The sequence below is a fragment of the Pelophylax lessonae genome (assembly GCF_965119305.1).
Source record: "Pelophylax lessonae genome assembly, chromosome: 4".
NCBI lineage: Eukaryota > Metazoa > Chordata > Amphibia > Anura > Ranidae > Pelophylax > Pelophylax lessonae.
Genome location: NC_138771.1, coordinates 296,562,828 through 296,576,710, shown reverse-complemented (window position 1 = coordinate 296,576,710; position 13,883 = coordinate 296,562,828). Strand labels below are relative to the sequence as shown.

Genomic DNA, 13,883 nt, shown 5'->3' with positions numbered 1-13,883 from the left:
CCTCTTGCCCCTTTTTTCTGTATTCAAAATTGTAATTTAGGATGTAGGTACCACCTTTTTATTATAACTTTACATGCAAAGAGCACAAAAACAACAAATTTTCCGATCTCAGTACTGTTGTTAAATCAGACACTGGGGATGGACTGTAAAATGAAAGGACAAACTGTTCTTACTCTGATAGACACTGATCATCAACAGACTGTATTGAATAAGAACTTTTATGTGAAACATGTGGGCCAAATGGTCAAAAAATTTGTCCATGGTTATTCAAAATGTTGCACTAAAACACAGGTCACCATTGGTTTCAGATACTAATCAGAAACAGTTAGAGTTACTATTGTTAATAAACTTCCTTATTTAGTTATATTGGGTAGAAATGTTTTTTTAGATTGTTGCTTGTTGAAGCAACAGGAAAAATTGTTGTAGTTACCAACAGAGCGCACACTCTGAAACCAAAAACGAATGAGTCACTACGTCAGCTCTTTCCTTTTGAAAAAAACTTTTCAAGGTGGTGTTAAATGCAAAAAGACCAAAAGTAAAAAAGGAGATTAACCACTTAGGCTCTCAAACCTGTTAACTCTTTATGGACCAGACCAATTTTCAAATGTCTGCTATATACCCATTTATTCAGCGATAATTTTGTCATTACTTAAGATAATGTACTATACATATTGTGTTTTTTTTTTTTAAAAGACAATCAAGGCTTTCTTTTTGTGAATATGGTCCTGCAACAATCATTTTTTTAGCAACTCTTAGACAATTAAACGTAATAAAACTAAACAGAAGGGACTTATTCTTTTTTTGAGCAGTGTTAGTTTAAAAATAGTGTTACTGCACATAAAAAGTGTGCATTTTATTCTGTCATTTGTCCTGTTTAAAAGAACACTAAAATTATAATTTTAGTACAAAACATTGCAACTATATTTACAAGTAGTTTTTTTTTAATTTTGCACTTTTTTTTTAGCATAATATGTGTAAATCTATGTAAAAGGTGTAAAAATTTTAATGAACAAAGCAAACAAAAAACAGAAAAAAGTTTAAATATTAGGTAATAAAATAGAAAAAAAGTCACCAGGAAAATTATATTTGAATGGAGAAGGAGAATAAGTAAATAATTAGGACTGATTAGAGTAAACTAAGTGTTATTAAGGGGTTCAATAGAGGAACATTTATTAAATAAAATACTTTTGGTTGCTTTAACTGACTTCATCTGCAGATCGAAGTACATCCCATTTGGTCTGTAGATGAAAAAAACAGTTACAAAATGAAACAAAGCATTCTGTGTTCACGGCTGAGATAAACCTTGCCAGACTGCTTTTTTTTTTTACAGCTCCTGCTGCCCTGATCTTCTCTGTGTACTCGGCAATGCAGCTGTGATAAATCAGAACTGAACTGCCGTGTACTGTTACGGGGGATTCTGGCAGCAGGGCAGAAGGACTGGATGTATTGGACATGCCCTGTGTACAATGATTACATTTTATTGGGCATGTCTACACCCAGAGTCTGCAACTGGTTAAAAGAAGAAAGCAGACACAGCACCTTGTAAAAAGGGCACCTTCCCTTAATTGGAATGCTAATATTGTCTAAAAATTAAACACTCGTACTTTAGAAAAGTGTCTGACAACGATTTTGTGAATGTACATGTACCAGAGTTTATTTTGTAAACAGAGAATACTGGAAAGAGTATGCAAGTTCTAAAAACTTGGTGTTAAAGTTGAGCAACCTGTGGTGCCAAGAAAGTCCCAATTCTTAAGTTGGTGCATTTGAATCATTTGGCAGGTCATATGGGTAGAGATAAACCCCTATTCCAAATCATTCACAGAATTTTTTATTTTTTTTGGCCTGTGGTACATAAAGATGTTAAATTATATGATGCTGCCACTTGCCAAATGACTATACCCATTAAATAAGGCCCCAGAGCGCCGCTGAAAGCTACCCCTATGGTTGGCAATATCAATTTCATGGTAACGAAAGTTGCCATGGATGTTGTGGAACCTTTAAAAAAAAATGCAGTGAAGATATTAAATATATTTTGGTTGCATGTGACTACTTTTTTTGGTACCCAGAAGCTATTCCTTTGCACAGAATTACTGCAAGAAGAGTGGCAGAAGAAGAAGTAAAATATTTAATAAAGTGTGCATTCCTAAACTGTGTGACTGAAGAAGGCACTAACTTCACTTCTGCTTTGCTAAAAGAGCTGTACAATTATTTTGCAGTTGAAACAGTGAAAACAAGCCCATATCAAACCCAGACAGATAGTTGTTAAAAGGAGGAATCAAACTTTGAAGTGGATGCTTCAGATGCTTGTTGCAGATGAAACATAACTGGAATAATGGCTGCCATACTTTGCCTACAGAGAAGTTTCAAAGATGTCAACGGGGGTTTCAGCTTTTGAAATACTGTATGGTAGGCAACCATGTCTGGAGGTATTAGATTGATCGTAATTGAGAGAGACAATATGTGATAACTTATGTATATGCATCATAAATTGTTAAGAATAAGCGATGACATCTAGGCAAATGTACATACAGAAAGCAGAACATAAACAATAATGATAGTATGACTGTAAGTCAAAGCAACATAGCTTTCACCTAGGTGAGAAGATAGTGTTTGTGGTGGTGTTGTCGCTTACTAAGAAAAGCAAACTAATAGTGGCAAAAAAAAGTGGCAGGGTCTTTTTGAAATTACTTGTCAGGTAGACACTGTCAATTACGAGGTTGGAATGCCAGATAGATGCAAAAAAACTGTTTACCAAATTTCTGAAATGCATAGTTGACCAAGAGGTCACTAAAATGTTAGAACATGGTTTTAAAGAATCTTTACACAGTGAAAAGTGTTCAACAATTGAACTAGTTCCTAAAAAAAAAAAAAAAAAAAAATCAAAACGAGTACGCTCTTTCAGATTTCTGTAAGTTCAGCTCAATTTCTAAGTCTGATGCATACAGGATGCCCATCAATGATGATATAATTGATTGAGTAGGAAATTTCATTTGTGCTTTGAATTTAACAAATGTTTAACACATTCAAGTCCAAAGAAGAGACTGTTTCAGTACAGGGAAAGCATTGTGTTATTATATCAATAGGACTTTATGGGACACCAGCAGAATTTCAGCACCTAGTGAATGATCTTTTGGAGGGGTATACAGAGTATGCTGCTGTATATCTTGATGATGTGGTAGTGTTGAGTTCCACTTAGGAAGAACACATGAAACATCTGGATGTCATCGCTGTCCTTTGTTAAATCCTTAGGGTACACTTTCAACTCCTCAAAGTGTGCATTTGCCTTTACTTAAATTTATATTATTGGGATAGTATCTTGATTAAAGTTCTTTAAACCTGCCACAAAAAATAAGTTTATTTTCTAGGTCTAGTCAGATACTACAGAAGGATTATTCCTGATTTTTCCAAAATTGAAGCACCACTTACTTAGTTAACCAAAAAAGCGAAAAGCAATCTAGTATTGTGCAGTACAGAATGTGAACAATCTTTAACTAAATTTAAAGACATTCTCTGTGGGGATTCAATTTTTAAAAGTCCACTTTTTCTTAGCCTTTTATTGTCCAAACAGATGCTTCTGAAATTGGTTTAGGAGTCATTCTAAGCCAGGAATTTGATGGGAACAAGCACCCAGTGCTCTATATAAGCAGTAAATTGTTTCCCGGAGAGACTAGATATGCTGTCTTACAAAAAGAATGTCTGGCTATAAAGTGGGCCTTGAAGTCTCTAAGATCCTACCTTTTGAGACAGAAGTTTGTACTGGTAACAGATCACGGTCTACGTCTGTGGTTTACCTCAATGACAGATAAAAATGCTAAAGTAACCAAGTGGTGTTTAGCACTCCATCCCTGTGAATTTACTATCCAACATAAACCTGGTAAAGAATATAAGAATGCTGTTCTGTTTTGTCATGGAGTTGGCATTGAGTAAAATGTTTCTGATTAGTAATGCTTGATATGTTACCTTTCTCTTAAGGAACAGAATATGTGTCATAAACCCAGTTTAACCCTTTCATTACCATCGACATATGCCATAGATTGTCAGCAATTGGGGGTTTTATGGTTGTTGGCTGTCAGATGGAAGTGTTCAGATGATTGAATAGCTGGCTCAATCACTTCCACGCACGCCAGTACATTCACCCTGTCCCTGTGTGCACCTCCACTATGTTTTCCAAGCTACGTGATGCCACCTCTGGGCCTGGGAGGTGCATTGTGGCTGATGCAGAAGAGGGGAGGGGGACCCTCCATCTACCAAGTGCCCAGAAGAGATGTGGATTACATAAATTCCAAGTTAAACTGTCACTGTTGGGCATGAATGATAAGAGCTTTATGAATGGAGGAGGAGGACCAACCTTTTATTCACCCACCCTACATTTATGGCTTTTCATTCATGAAAGCTATAGTACAGCTTCTAAAGAGAGAATGGGGCAGAAAGGGCAGATAAAGCCAGAACTCTTAAAGTGTTACTAAACCCAGGACCCTGCATTTACTAAATCTGGTCTCCCATAGTACACAGAACATGGAAATGCAATCATTTTAGTGAAACTAAACTGCAAAATACATTTTCTCATCAGCAGTGTATAGCAGTCTTGTGACTTCTATCAGTGCATCTTTAAAGCTTGTAGGAGTTTTCATACTGCGCTGGCTGTCCTATCAGGATGCAAGACCCCTGACCCTCTGTGCTGATCATATGCACCGCCCCAAGAAGAAAACTGAGCATGTGCAGCCTGATTGGAGTAACCCTGTCTTATCTGGACATGTTATGGGGACAATGCAAGAAGAGGAGGATCTGTGCATACAGATTCAAACAGCCTTTTTACACAATGCAGAGGATTAACCCCTTAGAGTATAACAAGCATGGTTTGCTGCATATACACACTGATTTTACTGTTGTGGGTTTAGTAGCACTTTAACTTGTGACTGTGACAGCTCCCTTGGCTCTAATAACCCCTACACCACCAAAAGATTACAGGTGCTGGGTATGGGAGGTGCCAGAGGACAGAGGATTTCAATTATAACATTATGCTTTAAGTTTTACCTAAACTTAGGGTTTAAGCAGTGGCAAACTGGTTTAATTATTCAATTCATGCATCATTTCCTTGAACTTCTGTTTAAGATGTTTATTTTATATATATTAGTTTGCACATGTATATATTGTGTTTTATTCTATTAGGTGTCTATGTTTTATGTATGTATAAATGCTCTACCTAGGATGTGAGAGAAAGTATCAATCTAATGTGTTATATGGACCCCACTCCTTGGTGATGGGTAATATACAGTACATAGAGGCACTGTTGTTGGTTTCTAGTAATACTTACAAAACGCTGCACCTATTTCTTAGCTTGTAGTATAACTCTTCATTGGGATTTACTATTTTCTGAGCACAGCAGGAAAGTGCTTGCTACACATCACATATGCTACATAATAGATCTAAAGAGCATCGTGCTCATTTTTGTGTGCAGTGAGCTTTATTCTGGCCGTTCTGAGAGGTTGGAGATTCTGTATCAAATCTAAACCTAGGAACAATATTCTATATTTCAGCTTTCTAGTGTTTTAGATGTGGTGGTTACATTTGTTTTCTTTTCTTTATTTTCCTTCATTGTGATGAAAAAGGGCTTGTACAGTATATAGAAATATATATCCATTTATTGTGATAAAAATACCACTACCCACCCAACAATTTTATGAAAAGGCAATCTTGTAATAATTATATATCTTGATTTATATATTCTTTTATTGTGAAAAAATTAGCATTAACCACCTATGCAATATTCATGCATGTTTAGGGAAGATAAAGAACACAACTAAATAACTCCTACATCTTACTGAATTGACCCTAAAATCAATAACTGTGTTAACACTTCCCCTATAGCTCCACCTAAAAGTGCAAAATGATTGCTGTTCAAATGTCTTAATTTTGTGGGTGTGGTTTTTAGTAGTCTTCTTTGCCTCCTTTACGTCTGTTAGATTCTGTATACCATTGAAAGCATGTTCTTGTATTGGTTCAAGAAATGCAAAAAATACCCAATGATTGTGTCAGAAATTTAGAGCTATCTTGTGCACACTTCCTGTGTTACCTAAAGGAGCCCTCAAAGACTACAGAAGAATTAAGCCGGCCATAGGGGGATCAAATTTTGTCCAGTTTAGCAGGGACTATCCAGGGATTCGATCTATGTATGGACAGGCTAGTTGTACAGAAGTAGATCCACCAATCAACTTCAATACAACCAGCCTGTTCGATTTTTGGCATGCGATTACTGCCAGCGGCTATAGCTACTGGCAGTAATCATTGTGTTCTCCTGACAAGCAGAAATCATTGTGTTCTCCTGACTGGCAGAACACAATAGTACTGCGGGAGGGATGTTCCCATCAACACTGACTGTGGTGATGGGGGAAACAAGAGATTTTCTTTCCTGCAACCTGCCTGCCTTAGCATCTATATTGTGGAGATGAGAAGAGTGGAAAGGATTTAGTAGTTTAAGAGACAACTGAGCAGGCCTGACAGTATTTCTTGCCATTTCAGTATATAGTTTTGTGTTGTCAGGTTTTGGAAGGAAATAAGAAGCTTAGTGGTTTCTGGCAGTTCAACGAATATTAAGCTGTACTTGCAGGGTCTTTAAAGGATTAAAAAATGGGAAATGTATGCAAAAGATGTACTGCATATGTTATTTTATTTTCCCTTGACATACAGTATGCTATCAGGGGAGATCTCTTCATGCTGGGATCTGGAGCAGCTTCCAAATTTAAATTGGTTAGGAATAGTGTTGAGCGAACACGGACTGTATTATTCGTGTTCGTACCGAATAATTGGATTTTTTTTTTACCCGAACACGGACACGGACACTTTACTGTATGTTCGGGTAAAAATCCGTGTTCGGTCGTTTTATTTCCGGGTTTTGCATGCTTTGGCGCTCTTTTCATGGCGGGCTTTCAACAGCCAATCAACAATCGTTTAACTGGTGTGCCTTAAGCCATCCCAGCCATGCCTGCAAATGTCTTAGTAGCTGTGATTGGCCGTCTGAAGCATGTGACCAAGTCTTTATAAGTTCGAGGCAGCCGCCGCAGCAGCGTCATTCTGCTGCTTAGCTAAGGGACAGAGCACACATCAATGTGCTGGCTGCTGATTAGGGAAAGATAGGCAGGAAAAAACCATTTGTGTCCGGATAGAATTGAGGGACAGGTCGGAGTGTTTAGGCAGGGCGAGTTGTAGGCATTTTAGGGATAGAGTCTGCTGAATTATAGGGTCAGTGTCTTCTACAAACTACAATCGATATTGCTGTGTGGGGGGTGGGGTGAATCTGCACTCAATCCTGATCTACGATCTCTTCTCAATCCTGTTAGGGACAGAGTCTGCTGAATTTTAGGGAAACTGTGTTCTACAAACTACAATCGATATTGCTGTGTGGTGTGGGATTGGAGATAGGCAGGTGTCAGTGATCCACATCCATTTTTCTGTGTGTGAGCTGCAGTGAACACAATCTTTTTGGGCTGCAGTGAACACAATCTTTTTGGGCTGCAGTGAACACAATCTTTTTGGGGTGCAGTGAACAAAATCTTTTTGGGGTGCAGTGAACACAATCCTTTTTGGTGTGCAGTGAACACAATCTTTGTGGGGTGCAGTGAACAAAATCCTTTGTGGGGTGCAGTGAACACAATCTTTTTGGGGTGCAGTGAACAAAATCCTTTTTGGGGTGCAGTGAACAACATCCTTTTTGGGGTGCAGTGAACACAATCTTTTTGGGGTGCAGTGAACAAAATCCTTTGTGGGGTGCAGTGAACACAATCTTTTTGGGGTGCAGTGAACACAATCTTTTTGGGGTGGAGTGAACAACATCCTTTTTGGGGTGCAGTGAACAAAATCCTTTTTGGGGTGCAGTGAACAAAATCATTTTTGGGGTGCAGTGAACACAATCTTTTTGGGGTGCAGTGAACACAATCTTTGTGGGGTGGAGTGAACAACATCCTTTTTGGGGTGCAGTGAACAACATCCTTTTTGGGGTGCAGTGAACACAATCTTTTTGGGGTGCAGTGAACACAATCTTTGTGGGGTACAGTGAACAGAATCTTTGTGGGGTGCAGTGAACACAATCTTTGGGGGGTACAGTGAACACAATCTTTTTGGGGTGCAGTGAACACAATCTTTGTGGGGTGCAGTGAACACAATCTTTTTGGGGTGGAGTGAACAAAATCATTTTTGGGGTGCAGTGAACAACATCCTTTTTGGGGTGCAGTGATCAAAATCCTTTTTGGGGTGCAGTGAACACAATCTTTTTGGGGTGCAGTGAACAAAATCCTTTGTGGGGTGCAGTGAACAGAATCTTTGTGGGGTGCAGTGAACACAATCTTTGGGGGGGTACAGTGAACACAATCTTTTTGGGGTGCAGTGAACACAATCTTTGTGGGGTACAGTGAACAGAATCTTTGTGGGGTGCAGTGAACACAATCTTTGGGGGGTACAGTGAACACAATCTTTTTGGGGTGCAGTGAACACAATCTTTGGGGGGTACAGTGAACACAATCTTTTTGGGGTGCAGTGAACACAATCTTTGTGGGGTGCAGTGAACACAATCTTTGGGGGGGTACAGTGAACACAATCTTTTTGGGGTGCAGTGAACAACATCCTTTTAGGGTGCAGTGAACACAATCTTTGTGGGGTGCAGTGAACAACATCCTTTTAGGGTGCAGTGAACACAATCTTTGTGGGGTACAGTGAACAGAATCTTTGTGGGGTGCAGTGAACACAATCTTTGGGGGGTACAGTGAACACAATCTTTGTGAGGTGCAGTGAACACAATCTTTGTGGGGTGCAGTGAACACAATCATTGTGGGGTGCAGTGAACTCAATCTTTGTGGGGTACAGTGAACACAATCTCATACTTCTGAAGATTTGAGGGTGCTGCCTGTTCCATACTCCCCCTACTCCTCATCTAGCCTTTTAGGGGTACAAACAATAGTAATTGGGGCCTAGTGTGGTTGTGTACGTGTGATATACATACACTTTTTTTGGATCATATTTTCTATTCCGCTATTTAATCAAAAACCTTTGGGGATCAGTTAAATTGGGGGATAGTCTGTGTTGGTACGTGTGAGAGAGATCCACCTTTCCAAGTTGTTGGGGTTCATCTCATACTTCTGAAGGTTTGAGGGTGCTGCCTGTTCCATACTCCCCCTACTCCTAGCCTTTTAGGGGTACAAACAATAGTAATTGGGGCCTAGTGTGGTTGTGTACGTGTGATATACATACACTTTTTTTGGATCATATTTTCTATTCCGCTATTTAATCAAAAACCTTTGGGGATCAGTTAAATTGGGGGATAGTCTGTGTTGGTACGTGTGAGAGAGATCCACCTTTCCAAGTTGTTGGGGTTCATCTCATACTTCTGAAGGTTTGAGGGTGCTGCCTGTTCCATACTCCCCCTACTCCTAGCCTTTTAGGGGTACAAACAATAGTAATTGGGGCCTAGTGTGGTTGTGTACGTGTGATATACATACACTTTTTTTGGATCATATTTTCTATTCCGCTATTTAATCAAAAACCTTTGGGGATCAGTTAAATTGGGGGATAGTCTGTGTTGGTACGTGTGAGAGAGATCCACCTTTCCAAGTTGTTGGGGTTCATCTCATACTTCTGAAGGTTTGAGGGTGCTGCCTGTTCCATACCCCCCCTACTCCTCATCTAGCCTTTTAGGGGTACAAACAATAGTAATTGGGGCCTAGTGTGGTTGTGTACGTGTGATATACATACACTTTTTTTGGATCATATTTTCTATTCCGCTATTTAATCAAAAACCTTTGGGGATCAGTTAAATTGGGGGATAGTCTGTGTTGGTACGTGTGAGAGAGATCCACCTTTCCAAGTTGTTGGGGTTCATCTCATACTTCTGAAGGTTTGAGGGTGCTGCCTGTTCCATACCCCCCCTACTCCTCATCTAGCCTTTTAGGGGTACAAACAATAGTAATTGGGGCCTAGTGTGGTTGTGTACGTGTGATATACATACACTTTTTTTGGATCATATTTTCTATTCCGCTATTTAATCAAAAACCTTTGGGGATCAGTTAAATTGGGGTATAGTCTGTGTTGGTACGTGTGAGAGAGATCCACCTTTCCAAGTTGTTGGGGTTCATCTCATACTTCTGAAGGTTTGAGGGTGCTGCCTGTTCCATACTCCCCCTACTCCTAGCCTTTTAGGGGTACAAACAATAGTAATTGGGGCCTAGTGTGGTTGTGTACGTGTGATATACATACACTTTTTTTGGATCATATTTTCTATTCCGCTATTTAATCAAAAACCTTTGGGGATCAGTTAAATTGGGGGATAGTCTGTGTTGGTACGTGTGAGAGAGATCCACCTTTCCAAGTTGTTGGGGTTCATCTCATACTTCTGAAGGTTTGAGGGTGCTGCCTGTTCCATACTCCCCCTACTCCTCATCTAGCCTTTTAGGGGTACAAACAATAGTAATTGGGGCCCAGTGTGGTTGTGTACGTGTGATATACATACACTTTTTTTGGATCATATTTTCTATTCCGCTATTTAATCAAAAACCTTTGGGGATCAGTTAAATTGGGGGATAGTCTGTGTTGGTACGTGTGAGAGAGATCCACCTTTCCAAGTTGTTGGGGTTCATCTCATACTTCTGAAGGTTTGAGGGTGCTGCCTGTTCCATACTCCTCCTACTCCTCATCCATCCTTTTAGGGGTACAAACAATAGTAATTGGGGCCTAGTGTGGTTGTGTACGTGCGAGATACATACACTTTTTTTGATCATATTTCCTATTCCGCTATTCAATAAAAACCTTTGAGGATCAATTGAATTGCGGGATAGTCTGTGTCGGTACGTGTGAGATCCACCTTTCCAAGTTTTTGGGGTTCATCTCATACTTCTGAAGATTTGAGGGTGCTGTCTGTTCCATACTCCTCCTACTCCTCATCCATCCTTTTAGGGGTAGAAACAATAGTAATTGGGGCCTAGTGTGGTTTTGTACGTGCGAGATACATACACTTTTTTGGATCATATTTCCTATTCCGCTATTCAATAAAAACCTTTCTAGGGCAAGATCTTAAATTACAGAAATATGAGGAGACCGTCAAATAAGGGCCGTGGCCTGGGTCGTGGTGCTGCTGGTAGAGCTCCTGTTGCAAGGAGAGGACGTGGTCGATCTGTGCCAGCTACACGCACAAGTGAAACACCTTCCTCAAGTGTGAGTAGGCGACAGAACCTGCATCAGTATTTGGTAGGGCATCAAACGCCCCTAGAAGTGATGAGGCCAGAACAAGTTGAGGCGATAGTAGATTGGTTTGCTGCTGACAGTGCCTCCAGTTCCTTCACATTGTCTCCCACCCAGTCTACTGCAGAAAGGTCAGAGTTGGCACCTGCAGCCAATGTCCAACCGTCTTTCACCTCACCCCCTTGCAAATCAGGCCAGCAGTCTGAGCCCCAAGCCATACAGCAGTCTCTTATTCTTTTTGAGGACTCTGTCAGCAGGGTTTCCCAGGGCCATCCACCTAGCCCTGCCCCAGAAGTGGAAGAGATTGAGTGCAGCGATGCCCAACCACTTATTTCTCAAGATGAGTACATGCAAGGATCATCGCAGCACGTCTCCGATGATGACGAAACGCAGGTGCCAACTGCTGCGGCGTTCAGCATTGTGGAGACCGACAAGGAGGGCAGGGGTGAAGACTGGGTGGAAGATGATGTGGAGGACGATGAGGTCCTCGACCCCACATGGAATGAACGTCATGCAGGTGACCTGAGTAGTTTGGAGGAAGAGGCGGTGGTCGCACAGAGCCACCAGCACAGCAGAAGAGGGAGCAGGGTGCAGAAGCGGAGCGGCCGTGCCCTAGACACTACGCCCGCTACTGCCCAACGCAGCAAGGGAACGAGCGCACCAAAGTCAGCTCAAAGGAGTTCTCTAGCGTGGAAGTTCTTTAGAAAATGTGCTGATGACAGGACACGAGTGGTTTGCACCCTGTGCAATCAGAGCTTGAAGCGAGGCATAAACCTTCTCAACCTGAGCACAACCTGCATGATCAGGCATCTAAGTGCAAAGCACGAGCTGCAGTGGAGTACACACCTTCAAAACCAAGAAACGTCTCTGGCTCATCCTGCTTCCTCTTCTGCTGCAGTCTCGGCCGCTCCAGCCACATCTGTAGTGATACCGGCACCTGCCACCCCGCAAACAGACGATCTGTCAGCAACACCACCACCTGGGTCACCAACAACCATCTCCACAATGTCCCGTGGAAGCGTTCAGCTTTCCATCTCCCAAACACTTGAGAGGAAGAGGAAGTACCCCCCTACCCACCCGCGATCCCTGGCCCTGAATGCCAGCATTTCAAAATTATTGGCCTTTGAAATGCTGTCATTCCGTCTGGTGGAGACGCACAGTTTTAAAAACCTTATGTCGGTGGCTGTCCCACAGTACGTCGTGCCCAGCCGCCACTACTTTTCCAGGCAAGCCATCCCTTCCCTGCACAACCAAGTGGGGGAAAATATCAGGTGTGCACTGCGCAACGCCATCTGTGCCAAGGTCCACCTAACTACGGATACGTGGACCAGTAAGCACGGTCAGGGGCGTTATATCTCCCTAACGGCACACTGGGTAAATGCAGTGGCGGATGGGCCTGAGGCGGATAGCAATTTGGCGCATGTCCTTCCACCACCGAGGATTGCAGGGCGCTTCAGTTTGCCTCCTGTTCCTAACTCCTCCTACTCCGCTTCCTCATCCTCTACCGCCTCCTCTTTCGGACAGCGTAACACCTTCACCACCAACTTCAGCACGGCCAGGGGTAAACGACAGCAGGCAGTTTTACAACTTGCCTGTTTGGGGGACAAACCACACACCGCACAGGAGTTGTGGAGGAGCATGGAACAGCAGACAAATGAGTGGTTGCTGCCAGCGAGCCTCAAGCCCGGCCTGGTGGTGTGCGATAACGGGCGAAATCTCATAGCAGCTCTGGGCCTAGCCGGTTTGACGCACATCCCTTGCCTGGCGCATGTGCTGAATTTGGTGGTGCAGAGGTTCCTTAAAAACTACCCCGATATGTCAGAGCTGCTGCAGAAAGTGCGGGCCGTTTGTGCGCACTTTCGGCGTTCTCACCCTGCTGCTGCTCGCCTGGCAGCGCTGCAGCGTAACTTCGGCCTTCCCGCTCACCGCCTCATATGTGACGTGCCCACAAGGTGGAACTCCACCTTGCACATGCTGGAAAGACTGTGCGAGCAGCAGCAGGCCATAGTGGAGTTTCAGCTGCAGCACGCACGCGTGAGTCGCTCTGCGGAACAGCACCACTTCACCACCAATAACTGGGCCTCCATGCGAGACCTGTGTGCCTTGTTGCGCTGTTTTGAGTACTCCACCAACATGGCCAGTGGCAATGACGCCGTTCTCAGCTTAACTATCCCACTTCTATGCCTCCTTGAAAAAACAATTCGGGCGATGATGGAAGAGGATGTGGCACAGGATGAGGAGGAGGAGGAGGATGAAGAGGTAACATTTCCAAGGCTTTCAGGGCAGTCATTCGCAAGGGGCTCCGAGGGTGGGTTCCTGCACACGCAAACGCCAGGGACGCAATTGTCCAGCAGGGGCACAGTTCTGGAGGATGAGGAGGATGAGGAGGAGGAGGAGCTGGAGGAGGAGATGGAACCATGTTCACAGCAGGGTGGCACCCAGGCCAGCTCATGGCCATCACTGGTGCGTGGCTGGGGGGATACAGAGGACACGGACGATACACCTCCCACAGAGGACAGCCTTTCGTTGCCTCTGGGCAGCCTGGCACACATGAGCGATTACATGCTGCAGTGTCTCCACAACGACCGCCGAGTTGCCCACATTCTAACTTGTGCTGATTACTGGGTGGCCACGCTGCTGGATCCCCGTTACAAGGACAA

At 42.7% G+C, this 13,883-nt stretch overlaps 1 long non-coding RNA gene across 1 annotated transcript in view; it reads left to right on the top strand.

Moving 5' to 3' along the window:
* LOC309553509 overlaps positions 1-13,883 on the top strand; it is a 135,143-nt gene that overhangs the window by 69,005 nt on the left and 52,255 nt on the right. The window lies entirely within an intron of this gene.